The following is an 18,628-nucleotide window of genomic DNA, read 5'->3' on the forward strand; positions in this document are numbered from 1 at the left end:
CCACATTTTTTGAACCCATCCCTTTCCGTTGCTCCAGCTGCTAGTCACACCCACCAGACCGCCTCACTTACAATGTTCACTCCATTCACTCAGATTTGTCGTCCTTCTTGTTGCTTGGTCCAACTAAAGGATCTCGTTACTCGTTGGCTAGCCATCTCTCTTACCATCGGTGTGTGCCCCATCATCAGGCTTTCTTGGCTCAGATCAGTCATGTCATTAAGCCACACACCTATTCTAAGGTAGTTATTCATCCGGAATGGTAGCAAGCCATGTTTTTTGAATTGCAAGCCCTCGAGGCTAATGATACATGGATTCTTACCACACTTCCAGATGGCAAAGTTTCCATTGGTTGTCATTGGGTATATAAGATCAAACACAAAGCAGACGGCTCTGTTGAACGTTATAAAGCCCGATTGGTTGCCAAGGGTTTCACTCAGTTATAAGGTGCGGATTATCAAGAGACTTTTTCCCCTACTGCTAAAATTACTATTGTTCGTTGTCTCTTAGCTTTAGCAGCTGCTCGTCACTGGAAATTACACCAACTGGATGTGAATAATGCTTTCCTTCACGGTGAATTATCAGAGGAAATATATGTCTCCTCGGCCAGGTCTTCGGCGACAGGGGAGGAGAATCTGGTATGTCAATTGCACAAGTCTCTGTATGGTTTGAAACAGGCTTCAAGGCAGTGGTTTCAGAAGTTTCCTGATGTAGTAAAGTGAGCCGGGTATGTTCAATCTAAAGCTGATTATTCATTGTTCACTAAGAAGAAAGGGAATTTATTTACTGCACTTTTAATTTGCATTGATGATATATTGATTACTGGGAATGACTTGGAGACAATTATTGCACTTAAGACTTTTTGCATAGTCAATTTCATCTCAAGGATCTTGGAGACTTAAAGTATTTTCTTGGCATCAAGGTTTCAACTTCAAAACGTGGTATCTTTATCAGTCAACGTAAATATGCCTTGGAGATTATTGAAGATGCATGATTATTAGGGGCCGCTCTGACAGATACTCCCATGAAAAAAGGCTTGAAATTGTCGGAGCGTAGTGATCTGCTCAAACACCCTGAGAAACACATGAGGTTGATTGGGCGGCTCATTTATCTCACTGTATCCCGTCCTGATATTACCTATGTCGTCCATGTCCTTTGTAGGTTCATGAATCAACCTAGGAAGACGCATTAAGGGTGCTCTAGGACAAGGTTTATTCTTTTCTTCCATCAGTGATTTAAGGTTGAGAGCCTATTGTGATTCCAATTGGGCAAGATGTCCGGTCATAAGAAGATCTACAACCGGATACTTTGTCTTTCTTGGATCTTCCTTGGTCTCTTGGAAGTCTAATCGCCAAAACACAGTGTCTTTATCTTTAGCAAACGCTGAATATCGAGCTATGACAGACACATATTGTGAGTTGACTTGGTTACGTTGCTTACTCAAGGATTTGGGCATGTTGCTTCATGAGCCAGCTTTGTTATTCTGTGACAACAAGACTGCACTCCACATTGCAGCCAACCCCATTTTTCATGAGCGAACAAGGCACATTGAGATGGACTGCCATTATATTCAAGACAAAATCTGATAAGAGCACTTTGTGCGACGTTCTTAACATGTTTTTACCTCCATTTGTACTTTGTTTAGCCCTTATTGTTGTACTATTGAGTAATTGAGTTGTAGTAAGAGTCTTGGCGGTATTAGATGCATTTTTGTACTTACATGAGTTAAAAACGCAGAAATTGTCAAGAGTCCTATTTAAAGTAGGATTCCCCATTGAATTAAGAAACCTAGTTGAATTAGGAGTCTTCATTATTTGACGTTTCTGTAACATTTGTGATTTGTCGAGAATCCTATTTGCATTAGGAATCTTTTTTAGACTAGGAAACGTACAATTTGGGAAAGTCCTACTTGAACTGAAATTCTTATTCCGTATTGTTCCTAATTGAAATTTCATATTCTACTAACTTACTTAATAGAGCAAGTTCTCTGTTATGAAATAGAAACTTTCCTAATCTAGTTAAGTTTATCTATCACATGTGTGTCTATTTAAGACAACATTTGTCTATATTAGGACAAATTTATTTTGTGGATTATCTTGACTTTATTCTTTTCTTTTCTTATTTTCAGAATTAATGGAGAGATAAAGACTTGGAAATTAAGGAGAGAAAAGTGGAGACCTTGCGGCCAAAAGAAAGGAGTGTGAGCACGGCTGAAAAGAAGGAGTTGACTAGAGGGATAAAATTTGATTTACCAAGAAAGAAGTAAGAGAATAAAGGAGAGAGTTGTGCAACAAACAAATTAGAGGAAGAGAGATGCACAGAATGGGGAGAAGCTTAAAGAAAAAGGAAGAAATAAATGTGAAAATTAAATAAGTGAAAAGAAGAAAGAAATGAGCCATATGCAACCTAAAAGCTAGAAGATAATTATTAAAGGAATAAAACATGGCATGATTTAGGGAATAAAACATGTCATGATTTAGGAAATAAAACATGACATGATATAGGGAATAAATCATGGCATGATTTAGAGAATAAATCATGACATGATTTAAGGAATAAAGCATAGCATGATTATAGGAAGAAATATGCAAGTTCAAACGTGCATCATACCCTCCCTGTTTCCTCTATATATACATGGCTTCAACTCATCTCCATATCACCTCTCATTTGCATTCAAGAGCCAAACCTTTGTCAAAATACTACCTCAAACATCCTTCACAAAAACAGCAACTGTTCTCCCCCATATACGAATTCCATCTCCACCGAAATCACCATTGAAGACACACCTCTAAGGTTCCTACAACGTGTGATTCTCGCAACTCATCTCCATGACTTTTTGTTAGTTTTTGATATTTTACAATACTTTGTCTATGAAGATTGTAGTATGATGTTTGTGTGGGATTATTGTTTTGTATTAAGAATCGAAATTTTCGGATTAATCTATTGGATTTTTGGTTCTTTGCCGAATTGATAGTTTCCTATAATTATTGAGTTTGTATTTCTATTGTTGTGTTCTAATCATCTTTCTCATACTTTTAGATAATTTTCAGATATGTGCATATGAATTTAGTGCTTGGATGCAGTCCCTAAGATTGTGTTTGAGTGGTAGATTCATCAATCATATTGACATAAATCGAATCATGCCCTAAGTAGGTTCGGTTTGTGTTGATTAAATTGGTAACAATTCTGAAAATTTACATGTGAAACCATGGTGGGTGACACCATACATGAGACATGTCTCCAACAAAGATTTGGTGCTTAAATGTAATCTTGTTTGATTTCTACTCTCTAAGTGTTATTGAATTTGATTGCATGCAAATTTAGATTAGGCCTTAAGTCAATCTAAAATGTTAATTGAAATCTTGCATGATTAGATGATCGTCTAAGGCTCTAATTTTATTGGTGTCTAAAAAGTATATAATTGGTCGAATTAGAATGCATGATAAGTTCGAACTTGTAATTATGTGGTGTAATGGTAAATTTCGTTTAAGTTTGTTAAAGAGAAGTCGATCATGTAAATAGTAATTTAGGATTTATTTTTAGTAGTAGTTTTATAATCCAACTCAAATCCCCAATAACATGAAAAGTTTAGAGTTTCCTTCAATTTCCCGTACTGAATGATCCCTCCTTATTCTATACGAATGATGATGTTTTACAGGGTTTATTATAGACGTCTTAGAACGTTCTATCAAAATCCTAGATGGTTCAGTGGTCACAAGACATGTAAGTTCTGCCTATCAACTAGTTGATGTTATCACTAAACCATTGGGGAAAGACATTTTTATTCCTATGATTCGCAAGTTAGGAGTGCAAGACATCCACTCTCCAACTTGAGGGGGAGTGTTGAAAAACAAATATGTCATTGATTGTAATAGGTTGTGTATGAGTTGTAAAGTTTCCTTATGTGTAGTAATAGGTTGTGTATGACTTGTGATAGGAGCACAAAGTGTGACGTTCTTAACGTATATATGCCTTATTCTTATGCTTTGTTACTTTTTATTTAGTTGTTTTAGGTTCATATTTTTCATTTATATATTCTAAGTAGAGCTATGCTGAATTTGGAGAATTTGATGATGAAATTGTGATAAGTGTTAGAAATCCTTATTGAGCTAGGATTCCTTACTCGACTAGGATTCTACTTTCCTATTTTCATTCTTTCCTATTCCTTAATCGTCGATTTCTTTTCAGGAAAGACAAATCATACTTGAACAAGGAGTAGTGATGCATGATGCATTCCTAGTGAGACAAGGAAATCATGTCTGAGTTCAAGAAAGAGAAGAAGAGGCCGGCCTAGCTATTCCTAGTTGGACATGGAGAGATGCCGTGCATCCGATATGTGTTCTCCCTATTGGATTTGGTTTCCTACATCAAGTTGGATTTGGAGTACATGAATCAAAATCCATAACAAAGAAGATTTCAGCTTCCCAATTGGATTTTACCTCTTAAGAGATGGCAAGAGGGCTTTGTGACTCCTATATATAGAGGCTCGGCCTCCCCATTTAATCATCATCAACCTTGCACACAAGCACAAGCCATAGCTCTGCCGAAACAGTCCCTTATCCACCAAGAAATCCTAAAACCGAAATTCATCATTTTTCATCCTTTGGATTCGAAGCAAGTAGCCTAGGATCTTCGTTTGCTTAGAATAAACCCCGTAGGATTATTTCAAAGTGTAACTCTATGATCTTCATTTTTTATTTCGGTTTTCTATGTTCTTGTTCTTGGATGATTTCTGTTTTTGTTTTGTTAAAGTTTAATTCAATCTTGTCTATGAGATAGTTGTGAGTTTCAAATTATGTAATGATATGAAGATTTCGATTTCTATTCAATGATTTCTGTTTTGATGCCGTGAGTTCATGTTCATGTTCTTGATTAATTTTCGGTGTGTTCTTATATTGCATGTGTGATTAAGACGAGTAGTTGATGTTGCTTATGTTAATCATTCAAAGCTAGTAACGATTATGATACAAGTAGTGGATTAATTGTTCTTTGTTATCTCACCGATTATTTTCTTAATTTTGGAATTGGATAGGTGCTTAAACATGTTGATTTCTCTCTATGATACGTAATTGCATGATGAATTGGTATGTTATATTTTGGAGCAAGACAAGTAGTTGAGCTCGAATGTATCCATGTATTAGGAACCAAGTAGGAACTTGATGCATGATCGAACTTAAGTTGAACCTTGATACCTACGGCATGAACATGATTGAGAATAGATTTCGATGGCTTTGTTCTTACATGATTTGTTTGGTGATTGCTTATGTGTTGGTTGGTTGATCAGATGTATATATTAGTTTAGGTTTTATTTTTATCTTTCAATCCGATCTTATATATCAAACTCTTTTACATCTTTATGAATTCGGTGTTAAGTGTTGTGATCCTAAGCTCTGGCTGGATCCCCGGTTTGTGAACGATACCCTCTTGCTTTATACTACTAATGATGCTTACAGTGTTAAATATAGATGTCGAGTAATCGAGCAACTATCAAATGGCGCCGTTGCTGGGGATCTATAGAGATGGATCTCTAACTTTTAATGTCGAATTCATTGTCTATATTGTATATTTGTATATTCTAATCTTATTTCGTTGTACATATAGTAAATATATTTTAGGTTGTTGTTTTGGTGCTTGAGTGAATGATTATTGTAAGTTGTAAATCGAACGGAATATGTAAAGTCCCTTTTGTATTATTAGCTTTAACCCTTCATGCTAGCTCTCGAGTTTGCATGAGGTCGAGGGCGGCTTTTATTAACACTTGGAGATTTGTCTAACACCCAAGGTTAAGTCTAGCTGAGTAAGGGGCACACTCTCTTATTACTTTGGTTCATGGGACCAAAATTGGATCTCAGAGAACTACTGACAGACATACATCTCGGTGATGGAGTCGATAGGGAATTCGCTCTCTGTAGTTCAACAAATGAGTCCTACCATGGTCACTATCTCTAATTGAGCTACACGGCCTTTTGAAATAAGGACTTGATCTTGTGTCTAGACATGCATACTTAGGCTGCACGTCCACCTCGGTTTACAACTTGGAATCAATCGATCGTTCAATCATTGAAACGGCAAAAAGAACATGTGAATTGTATGAACTTTTTTAAAACATAAAGAACTAACTCTTTGTAAACTTGGCAACATAGTTGCCATGCCTCTTCCATAAGTGTGCGTGTATATGACTAAGGAAGGGCACAATTTTATGTCGTCGTTGTGTATTCTGCGATGCTAACTCTTTAACTTTCGTGTCACAGGAACTATGCATGTCTGAAATATCTAAGAGAACACAAGAGCTCAAGGATCGAATTCAAGCACTTAGAGATTTTAACAACTCTTTCACGAGTGGACCCTTAGATTTTGAAGGATCTCCAAGCAATTCAATCTTAAACTCTTCACCTAGATCAGAAGAAGAAGAGGACCTTTCCTTCCCCTTCATCTTCAATTCAGAATTAGACACAATTTCGGACCGTGATATAATTCATGTTGGTGCTCCAATGGCACTCAAGAATGCGTTCATCCCCACCACCCCCGAATCACCTTCATGCATTGCTTTCACTCCACCTGATGAAGCCAACTTCTCCATTCCAGTTCAATTGCTTGGGCAGCTGCCTAAGTACTCTGGTTACTCAATGGAAGACCCTAATGTTCACCTTAGGGTGTTCTTGGACATTTGCAAGCTCCAATCAATTCATCATCTTTCTCAAGAAGGCTTGAGGTTGTTTTTGTTTCCATTTACCCTTAAGGATGATGCTAAGCGTTGGTTGTACTCTCTGCCTGCGGGAATCATCACTACATGGGACGAAATGACAAAGAGGTTCTTGAAGCAATTCTTCCCTGCTCAACTCACGAAAAGACTTAGGAGGGAGATTCAGAACTTCACTCAAAAGGATGGTGATTCACTCTATGAGGCATGGGAGGAATTTCAGGAACTACAAAGGAAGTGCTCTCACCATGGTATTTTGTTGGATGACTTGGTGCAATTCTTCTATGAAGGACTCGACACCACCAATAAGAGCATGGTGGATTCGGCATGTGGCTGCACATTCATGAACAAGACCGGTCAAAAAGCTTACACCTTGATTGATGACTTGGTCGACAACAATCGCCAATTTAGTTCCAAGGAGAAGAGAGGAAGCAAGAGCCATGGGGTGTATGATGTTGATGCAAGAAATCAGATGGCTACTTGAGAAAGGAAGCTTGACGTTCTAGTCAAGGCATTCAATGGTTCGAGCATCAACACTCAAGCATGTGGCATTTGTTCTTTCAAAGACCACACAACGGAGAATTGTCCAAATGGTGTAATGACTGAAGAAGAGTTGAACTTCATGGGGCAACAAAGGCCTAGCTACTACCCCTACTCGAACACATATAATCCTGGACTTAGAGATCATCCAAATTTTCATTGGAACAACAATGCTCAACCGTCCAATGCTCAAGGTCGAGGACCTCGTCCTTCAGGTTTGTTTGTGAGGCCTCAGGTACCTTAAGGTTCTATTCCCTTTAACTCTAATGTTCATGGTTCGAATAATGCATCTGCACCTAACTATGATGAACTTTTGAAGTCCCTTTCTCAAGGGAAACAAAATTTGAACTCTGCTACTCAAGCTTTGGTTACAGGTCAACAAGCTCATTCTAAGGACATAACCGAGATTAAGAAGCAGATGAGACAAGTGATCGACTTCATGGGCAAGATCCATGAAGGAGGTAAGTTGCCAAGCGAAACTGAGCTAAATCCTAACGTGAAGGCCATGATTACAAGAAGTTGGAGGATCTTGGATGCTCCATTGCAGCAAAACAAGAAGGCCGTGCCTTCTAAAGGACAAAAGGCCGAGAGTTTCAATGTCAATGACTTAGAGAAGGACCCTGCCTCCTCTAAGGCTAATGAGGCCGTGCCTCTATGCCAAAGAGGTCATGCCGTGCATGACAAAGGTAAGGATCCTAACTCTAGTGGTTTGGTTTCAACCAATGATCTTCCTCGTGTACCCTTCCCTAGTAGATTTGCAAAGCAAAAGAAGGATGACTCTGATGAAGCCATGCTCGACATTTTCAAGAAGGTGTAAGTGAACATGCCTCTTATTGAATGCATACAACAGAATCCTAGGTATGCTAAGTTTTTGAAGGAATTGTGAACCAATAAGAGGATGACTCGAGAGAAGGAGGTTGTCACAATGAGTGAGACGTTTTCTGTCGTGCTCCAAAGGAAGCTACCACCAAAGCTTAAGGATCCAGGGAGTTTCTCTATCCCTTGTACAATCGGAAACATGACATTTGAAAAGATAATGCTAGACTTAGGTGCATCAATCAATGTAATGCCTTACTACATATATGAGGACCTAGGTCTAGGTGATTTGAAACGTGATAATGTTGTGATTCAATTGGCTGATTGTTCCAACAAAGTCCCTTTGGGCTATGTTGAAGATGTTCTTGTGCAGGTTTCGAGCTTAATTTTCCATGTAGACTTCTATATCATTGACATGGAGCCAACTGAAGCAGATGACAAGGAGGTCCCTACCTTTGAGTTCGATGGTGAAGTGATTAGCTTTAACATCTTTGAAGCTATGAGGTATCCTCTTTCGGAATTAAGTGATTGTTTTTCAGTTGACATTCTTGATTCCCTTGCAGATAACTATTTAGTTACCTTGGCACATGACGAGTTGGCACTCACTATTACCCAAGGGGCCGGATTTACAAGTGATGGTTCTAACGTTTCTAAGTTAGAAGCTAATAATGTTGTGCCATCCTTCATTCTAGAGAACGTGACCTCTCTTGAGGTTGCACATGAGGTAAGCTATGTCTCTCCTAGTCCAATTCTCTTAACTACTAACAAGAATCTTCCTTCTATGGTGCAAGCTCCAAACCTTGATCTTAAGGTTCTTCCGGACCATTTGAAGTATGCATTTTTGGGAGATGAGTATACATTTCCAGTGATCATTTCATCTGCACTCAATGAAGAACAAGAGGAGAGATTGATTGAAGTGTTAAAGAGACACAAGACGGTAATAGGATGGACCCTCACCGACATCAAGGGAATCAGCCCTACCATGTGTGTGCACCTAATTTTGCATGAAGATGGTGCCAAACCAACCAAGGAAGGTCAGAGACGTCTTCACCCACCAATGATGCAAGTTGTCAAGGATGAGATCACTAAGTTGCACGATTGTGGCGTGATCTACCCCATCTCGGATAGTAGGTGGATCTCTCCCATTCAAGTTGTGCCAAAGAAGTCAGGAATCACGGTGGTGAAGAACAAAGATAACGAGTTGATGCCTCAAAAGACAGTGACTGGTCATCGTGTGTGTATCGACTATAGGAAGCTCAATGCTACGACAAGGAAGGACCATATGCCATTGACATTCATTGATCAAATGCTTGAGAGGTTAGCTGGTCATTCTCTTTATTGTTTCCTTGATGGATATAGTGGATACAATCAAATTAGTGTTGGGGAGGAAGATCAAGAGAAGACTACGTTCACATGCCCTTTTGGTACGTTTGCTTATCGTCGCATGCCTTTTGGTTTATGCAACGTTCCAGGTACGTTTAAACATTGCATGTATCACATTTTCTCTGAGTATATTGGTTCTAAAATTGAAGTTTTCATGGATGATTTTTCTGTTTATGGTGAAAATTTCGAAACATGTCTAGAGAATGTTGAATTTGTGCTTAAACGTTGTGAAAAAACTAACTTGGTTTTGAATTGGGGAAAATGTCATTTCATGGTTACGCAAGGCATTGTCTTAGGCCATATTGTTTCATCTAGAGGAATTGAGGTTCATTAGTCTAAAATAGATATTGTGCGTCACTTACCCCTCCCCACAAGTGTGAGGGATGTTCGACCATTTCTTGGACATGCAAGTTTCTATCGTAGGTTTATCAAGGACTTTTCCAAGATTGCGAGACCAATGAGTTCATTGCATTAAAAGGACGTTCCCTTTCACTTTGATGATGATTGCAAGGATGCATTTGAGACCTTGAAGAGTCTCTTAACTTCGGCACCAATCATGGCACCGCCGGATTGGTCTTTGCCATTTGAATTGATGTGTGATGCCTCCGACTATGCAGTTGGAGCCGTGCTAGGGAAGAGGAAGGATAAGTAGCCCTACGCCATCTATTATGCCTCATGAACGCTCAATGATGCTCAACAGAACTACACCATAACTGAAAAAGAGTCTTGCCGTGTTCTTTGCACTAGATAAGTTTCGTTCTTACTTACTTCAATCCAAAGTTATTATTTACACTGACCATGCAGCTTTGAAGTATTTAATGATGAAGAAGGATGCCAAACCGAGATTGATTCGATGGATTCTCTTACTCCAAGAGTTCGATCTCGAGATCAAGGACAAGAAGGGAAGTGACAATGTTGTGGCAGATCACTTGAGTCATTTGGTGAGAGATGTCGAGCCCTTGGCTATCCAAGAGAGCTTTCCGGATGAGCAACTCTTTCGAGTTGAGGTAAGTGAGCCATGGTATGTAGATATTGTGAATTATCTTGTTTCTAAACAATTTATGGATACTTTATTACATGCTCAAAAGAATAGACTCAAGACATTAGCTAAGTATTATGTTTGGGATGAACCATACTTGTGGAAACATTGTGTTGATCAAATCATTAGGAGGTGTGTCTCTGAATCTGAACATCATTCTATACTTACTTTTTGCCATTCTGAATCTTGTGGAGGACATTTTGGTTCACGTAGGACTGCTCTTAAGGTGTTAGAATGTGGTTTCTTTTGGCCTACGATTTTCAAAGATGCATATCATTTTTGCATGACTTGTGATAGATGCCAACGCATGGGAAATTTAGGATCTAGTGATCAAATGCCTATGACACCGATTATACATGTTGAATTATTTGATTGTTGGGGTATTGATTTCATGGGACCTTTTCCTAACTCTAATGGTTTCTTGTACATACTCGTTTGTGTTGACTATGTTTCGAAATGGGTGGAAGCAAAAGCCATCCGTACTAATGATTCTCGAGTTGTTGTAGATTTCCTTCGTTCTAACATTTTCTCTAGGTTTGGTATGCCAAGAGTTATCATTAGTGATGAAGGATCTCACTTTTGCAACCGGACCATTGATGCGTTATTGAAGAAGTATGGAATCAAATATAAGGTTGCGACGCCTTATCACCCTCAAACAAGTGGACAAGTGGAGCTATCTAATCGTGAGATCAAGAGAATTTTGGAAAAGTCTGTTGGACCATCACGCAAGGATTGGTCTCAACGATTGGATGATGCTCTTTGGGCCTATAGGACGGCATACAAGACTCCTCTTGGCATGTCACCATTTCGATTAGTCTATGGCAATGCGTGCCATCTTCCTGTGGAGCTTGCACAACGTGCATAGTAGGCTGTGAAGAATTTTAACATGGACATTGATGAGGCCGGATTACATAGGAAGTTGCAATTGTATGAGCTTGAAGAGATTATGAATGAGGCCTATGATTCGGCAATGGTTTACAAGGAGAAGACTAAAACGTTCCATGACCGGATGATTAGGAAGAAACACTTTGTCGTTGGGCAAAAAGTTCTTTTGTTTAATTCTCGACTTAAGTTGTTTCCTGGTAAATTACGTTCTAGATGGATAGGTCCTTTCATTATTACTAACGTTTCTTATTTTGGTGCTATCATGATAAAGAGTATGGTGAAAGGCACCGAGTTTCAGGTCAATGGAAATCGCTTGAAGCCTTATTTGGAGAATATAGAGAATCATGTGATTGAGGAGACGTCTCTCCTTGATCCTACGGCAAGCAAGTAATATTTTGTAGATAGTCTAGGCTATAGACTCTAATCTTAAGCCAATGAATGAGCCATCAACGAGTGTTTGCATTTTCTTATCCCTTATCTCTTTTTAATTTTCGTTGCTTATCATATTGTACATTGAGGGCAATGTAAGTTTTAAGTGTGGGGTGGGGTATACATCATTTGTTGTATTCTATTGTTTGATGCTTATGTGTTTCATCAATCGTTGTATTCTATTGTTTGATGCTTATGTGTTTCAATTTTGTTGCTTTGATTTTCGATTTTTAGTGTTCAATTTTGTTGTTTTGATTTTTGATTTTTAGTGTCATTTTTGGTTTTGTTTTTCGATTTTAAGTTGTTTTTGTTTTTGTTTTGAGTCCTAGGTATGCCTTTAACTGTCTAGGATGAGTTGATCTTTGAATGATTGGTTGATAGATGATCACGATAATGAAATGAACTTAATTGTTATTTTATGGTTAATCGATGTGTAGATTTTGTACGAACATTTAGTAGATGAGGATTTTGAAACTTAGGTACAGAATGAGCATGTTCCTTACTTGTTTGAATTCATGTAACCTAAGTGAGATTCGAGCCATATATGTGCCTTTCTTTGGAGAGTTTAATCTATCGTTTCTTGGCTTTATAACCTCATTACATTTATTTTGATCAATTCATATTCCATAGAATTGCAATGAACTAGAGAATGCTAGAACTTACTTTGTGAAACTTTCGAAGCTTTATGTCATAATATACTCTGATTTTGAAAATCATTGTTGGATCTTTTTAGGATTTCCACCACTAAAGCCAAAAAGTCGTATTCCCTAGTTGAGCCCTGCTTGGGACACCTTAGTGTTAACCCCTTTGAGGCTACGTTAAGCATTTTCTTTCATTACCAACATGTTATATCCTTGCTTAGTATAGTGATATCTCTACCTTGTGTTTGAGGCTTGGCAGAGCCGTTTCTTGGAGTTAATATGGAGTGATGATTTGATTCAAGTGTGGGGTTATGCTATTGTATATAAGTATGTCGTGAAAAGAGTATGAAAAGAAAAATGAAACGAATGATGCCGTGTGGAACAAGAAGACAAGAAAAAGATATATACACGGCTTGAGAAAAAGAAAAGAATAGATTGAATGAAGAGATGTCACGGCATGGCACTACTGTATGTGAATTTGGAGTTGTGATGTATTTGTTGAAGGCTCAATTATGTTATACTTTAGTCTTTGTTCGTTTTCACAATGTTTAAAGTGAAGAAGGGGTCCAACATGATGTTATTTGGCCCTTGTTTTATGGAGTATGGCGACATAAGGTGGATGTTTTGCTCTGCTAAGTCTTGAGGATGACCTTTGTGATTCCTTTACCCTGAAAAATGATATCCATGCCGAGCCTAATGTCACGTCCCTATTTTGGGAGTGTCGATCGTGGGCTGCTGGTTGAAAGAACTTCATGCATATATGGGATTTGCTCCAAGATTCAATGTGTGGGACATATATGGCTGCTCCTTCCGAGGGGTTCAAGCATGCCGACCCGGTTAAATTCAGAGAGCTTGTTGCTAGTCGAGGACTTAACGTCAAAGAGGCGAGTTGGCCGCCCTACACACAGGTAGGGGTCTGGAGCCGATCCCCTGATGAGCCCAAGGCAGGGCGAAACCAGTGTATTGCCTCGTTGGATAAGGCTGGCTCCATGGGGATGGAGCGCCGCATGGACCAAGTGTGGTAGCCGAATGGCTAGGTCCGTGACAAGTGGTATCAGAGCCACCTCAACATCGCTGTCGTTGTGTTCGCCAAGCGCTCACATGTGTCGCCGTGTCCCCAAGATACGGGGGGCTCCGCAGGGGAGTCGAGTAGGCAGGGTCGCCTCCAGGGGGGAGGACCGGACGAGAAGATCCGTGGCAATGTCCAAGACAAGAGAGATCCGACGCGAAGTCATTGTTGGGTGGAAGATCTTTGGGAACTCCTTTTCGTTGCTCTAGGCATCGCGGGCGCACAAGGGATGCGCGGGCCGCAAGTGAGGATGTTGTGTATGAGGACGTACACCAAGTTTGGTGGGGGAGGATGTCACGTCCCTATTTTGGGAGTGTCGATCGTGGGCTGCTGGTTGAAAGAACTTCATGCATATATGAGATTTGCTCCAAGATTCAATGTGTGGGAGATATATGGCTGCTCCTTCCGAGGGGTTCAAGCATGCCGACCCGGTTAAATTCGGAGAGCTTGTTGCTAGTCGAGGACTTAACGTCAAAGAGGCGAGTTGGCCGCCCTACACACAGGTAGGGGTCTGGAGCCGATCCCCTGATGAGCCCAAGGCAGGGCGAAACCAGTGTATTGCCTCGTTGGATAAGGCTGGCTCCATGGGGATGGAGCGCCGCATGGACCAAGTGTGGTAGCCGAATGGCTAGGTCCGTGACACTAAGCCTACTTTTTTCTAAAGATCCGCATGATTCTTAAAATGAGTAGTTCTTGATCGATGGAGTTTGTTTCATGAGTAAGCATATGGTTTGGGTTCATTTGTGCATATGATTGGTATCTTTCATGATTTTTTCGATTTCACTATGTTTATAACTCTTGTGTGTGATAAGCTTTTAAGCATATGTCATGTTCTTGAGAGAAAATATTTGGAGTGCATATCCTTTGTGAGTTGAATTTGAACTTGTTTTGAACATGTCGAGCTTAATATCACTTTTGTTTCTGCCATGTCTTACTTGTTAAACGAAATCTCATATTTATTAACCATTGAATTCATCTTATCTATTTCGATTGATTGTTATTCTTGATGCTATGAGTTTGAAGATCTCTGAGACAAAATGTTGAAGGCATTAGAATGTTTAGTGTCGTTAGTTTTAGTTGTTTTGATTTTTGTTTTATGTTTTGATTTTCCTTTTTAGTGTTTGCTAAGGGACTAGCAAAGTCTAAGTGTGGGGTTGTTGATATAAGCACAAAGTGTGACGTTCTTAATGTATATATGCCATATTCTTATGCTTTGTTACTTCTTATTTAGTTGTTTTAGTTTCATATTTGTCATTTATATGTTCTAAGTAGAGCTATGCCGAACTTGAAGAATTTGATGATGAAATTGTGCTAGGTGTTAAAAATCCTTATTGAGCTAGGGTTCCTTACTCGACTAGGACTCTACTTTCCTATTTTCATCATTTCCTATTCCTTAATCGTCGATTTCTTTTCAGGAAAGACAAATCATACTTGAACAAGGAGTAGAGATGTCGTTATGCATTACTAGTGAGACAAGGAAATCATGTCCGAGTTGAAGAAAGAGAAGAAGAGGCAGGCCTAGCTATTCCTAGTTGAACATGGAGAGATGCCGTGCAGCTGATAGGAGCACAAAGTGTGACGTTCTTAATGTATATATGTCATATTCTTATACTTTGTTACTTCTTATTTAGTTGTTTTAGGTTCATATTTGTCATATGTATGTTCTAAGTAGAGCTATGCCAAAATTGAATGATTTGATGATGAAATTATGCTAAGTGCTAGAAATCCTTATTGAGCTAGGATTCCTTACTCGATTAGGACTCTACTTTCCTATTTTCATTCTTTCATATTCCTTAATCGTTGATTTCTTTTCAAGAAAGACAAATCATACTAGGACAAGGAGTAGTGATGCCGTGATGCATTCCTAGTGAGACAAGGAAATATTCCTAGTGAGACAAGAAAATCATGTCTGAATTGAAGAAGGAGAAGAAGACGCCGGCCTAGCTATTCCTAGTTGGACAAGGAGAGATGCCGTGCAGCCCATATGTGTTCTCCTTATTGGATTTGGTTTCCTACATCAAGTTGGATTTAGAGTACATGAATCAAAATCCATAACAAAGAAGATTTCAGCTTCCCAATTGGATTCTATCTCCTACAAGGGACGACAAGAGGGTTTATTTTCTCCTATATATAGAGGCTCGGCCTCCCCATTCATTCATCATCAATCTTGCACACAAGCACAAGCCTAGCTCTGCCGAATCAATCCCTCACCCTTCCAAGAAATCCTAAAACCGATTCCACCTTTCACCATCATCCTTAGCCTTCAAGCACGCTTGTGAAGAGGTTCCATCCCCTTAGAAGTCACGGCTACACCTTGTAGAATCGCTTGATTGATAAGTGTAACCATGATTCTCTCTATGTTTAAATTCGGTTTTGGTTTTCTTGTTCTTGGATGAGTATGCGATTTGTATAGAGTAATCTTGTTTCGATTTTGTCTATAAAATAGCTACTTGATTCAATTTATATAAAGTTGCGATTTCATGTTTTGGTTTTATGAATTTTGGTTTCTGCCGTGCCTTGTTCTTGAGTGATTTCGATATCTTTATGTTATGTAAGCGATTGTAGCATGATATTTAGGTTGTTGGATTAAAGACTTATGCTATGAACATGTTTATTCTTTTCTATATGATTTTGGAAATTGCATGATTGGGGGTTAAGTAGGTGATATACTTAATGAATTCGATATGCATGGCTTTGGAGTTGTATGGTAAGATGAACATGTTAAATTTCGATGAAGCCGAGTGGCAAGACTTGAATGTGTTAAGTGTCTATGCATGTAGGTTACTGATTTGGAACTTAGATTGCATGATCCAACCTTAGTTGTTCATGAGGAAGTCTCAGCATGATTCTAAAAAGGAGAACTAGAACTTGTTTTCGTTAGTTTTGTATGAATTGTTTTGGTGATGTATTGTGTGTTGATTGGTTGATCACATGTATATATTTGTTTAGGTTTTTTTTTTCTTTTTTTTTTTTCAATCCAAACTTATATCTCAAACTCTTTTATATCTTTATGAATTTGTGTTAAGTGTTTGTGATCCTAAGCCCTGGCTGGATCCCCGGTTTGTGAACGATACCCTCTTGCTTTATACTACTAATGATGCTTACATGGTTAAATATTGATGTCGAGTAATCGATCAATCATATTGCTTATGTGTTGGTTGGTTGATCACATGTATATATTAGTTTATGTTTTATTTTCTGTTTTTATCTTTCAATCCGATCCTATATATCAAACTCTTTTACATCTTTATGAATTCGGTGTTAAGTGTTGTGATCCTAAGCCCTGGCTGGATCCTCGGTTTGTGAACGATGCCCTCTTGCTTTATACTACTAATGATGCTTACATGGTTAAATATTGATGTCGAGTAATCGAGCAACTATCAATTTGTAAAGCTTTCTTATGTGTAGTAATAGGTTGTATATGAGTTGTATTAATATTCTCACTATAGCTATAAACCTCATAGTGCAAAATCAATAACAATGTACTTCAACCATTTCTTTTCTTCTCTTTTAACATCAATTGCAGCTCTTCACCAACAACCCACCAAAATTAACACCAGGATTTTACTCTCAAACAACTGAAGTTAATTAAGACTGACCTTGTAATACCCCGAAATTTAGTATTTACTATTTAATACTCTAAGGTTATATTAACTTAGAATTAATTTAATTTTTCTTCTAATATTTCTCTTTAGAAACCAATGATGCTAAGGTACATACTTTCAAAGATAGATAATTTCTTTTTTTTTAAGTATTAGACCACGATTTGAATACGTTAGCTCACATTCTTGCGTATACTCGATACTTTGTAATCAAGTTTAAAACTAATACTAATAGTATTAATTTTGTATGCATTATATTAGTATTAAATAGTGCAAATATATTGAAAACCTTATGAAAGGAATATACTAAATTTCTTTACTTTTTAGAATAACACATATAAATGTGTTTGTTATATCTACATATATATACATATATATATAATCCTTATGCTAATATATTTTGAACCTAGCTGCTTTATTTTTATGTTTTACCCCATCACACTATTTTTTTTCTTTGCCAACAACCACACTAACTAGCTAGGCTATCACGCAATATTAATTTTTGAGAATGGTAGGTGAGAATTGAACTTTTGTGTTCCTTCTTGGCCTATTTATAGTTGTGAGTTGCCTCAAGTTTTCTTCACACTTCAAAATCAAAAATCATGCAAGTGTAGAGTTCTCTTAGTTGATAGAAAACTCAACCATCCAATGTATCTCAAGATAAAATTCTAGCCTTCACTCTTTCTCTCTTAAACAAGTTTCTTCTTTACTAAAGTAATCCAACTTTAGATCCACATCAAAACCTTCATTTCACCCCTAAAACTACAAGGTAAGTACATCTAACATTCTTATAATATTTTATCTCTTTAGATTTATCAAACTGCATAGCTAAGGATAAAATGGAAAATAACATGTTTTGGTAAGAGCTATATTTCGTATTTTATGCCATCTGAGTTTGTCCAAGGCAACAATAATATTAAATTCCTCATGAAAAATTTTTCAATTTAGGCTTTTGAATCACTCAAAAATGTTTAGAAATGAAGAAATTATGGTCAATCAAAGTTAGAGTTAATAAACTCACTGAAAATCTTTTGTAGCACTCACAACTTTAAAAACTCATATCTCACTCATATCTTAACCATTTTTCACAAACTTTATATCAAATTAAAGTATAAGACCTCTACTTTTAATCTGAAAAGTTTCAGAAGAAATGATAAAATTTTGTTACAAGTAGAATATGTAGACATCTAAGATGATAACTTGATGATCGGTTTCTGCACTGCTACTGTGTTTGAACTTTTTTGGACTCAATTACTTTGAACTGGACTATATGATTATCCTATCGGATTCCTTACAAAAATTCCTTGAACATAGACTCCTCACTTGTCTAATTTGGAATTTTATTGATTGAGTTATCGATACGGAAAGTTGACGGACTTTCACACTATTATTTGAATGAAAATTGCTACTTTGGACAAAGACTTTCCTTATTATGGGAGAAATGACTACTAATCTTTTTACTATTAACTAATATTATCTAATTACTTTTAATTTAAAGTACATTTACTTTATTTACACATTTACTTT

The 18,628-nt window shown here is 37.8% G+C and overlaps 1 non-coding gene across 1 annotated transcript; it reads right to left on the bottom strand.

Moving 5' to 3' along the window:
* Positions 1–6,845: 6,845 nt before the first annotated feature.
* Positions 6,846–6,952, bottom strand: LOC126793018 (small nucleolar RNA R71). Its single transcript, XR_007672004.1, has one exon. It is a non-coding gene; the product is annotated as a small nucleolar RNA R71 (small nucleolar RNA).
* Between the last annotated feature and the right edge of the window lie 11,676 nt (positions 6,953–18,628).

This window comes from Argentina anserina, chromosome 4 (genome assembly GCF_933775445.1).
Source record: "Argentina anserina chromosome 4, drPotAnse1.1, whole genome shotgun sequence".
NCBI classification, from domain to species: Eukaryota; Viridiplantae; Streptophyta; class Magnoliopsida; order Rosales; family Rosaceae; genus Argentina; species Argentina anserina.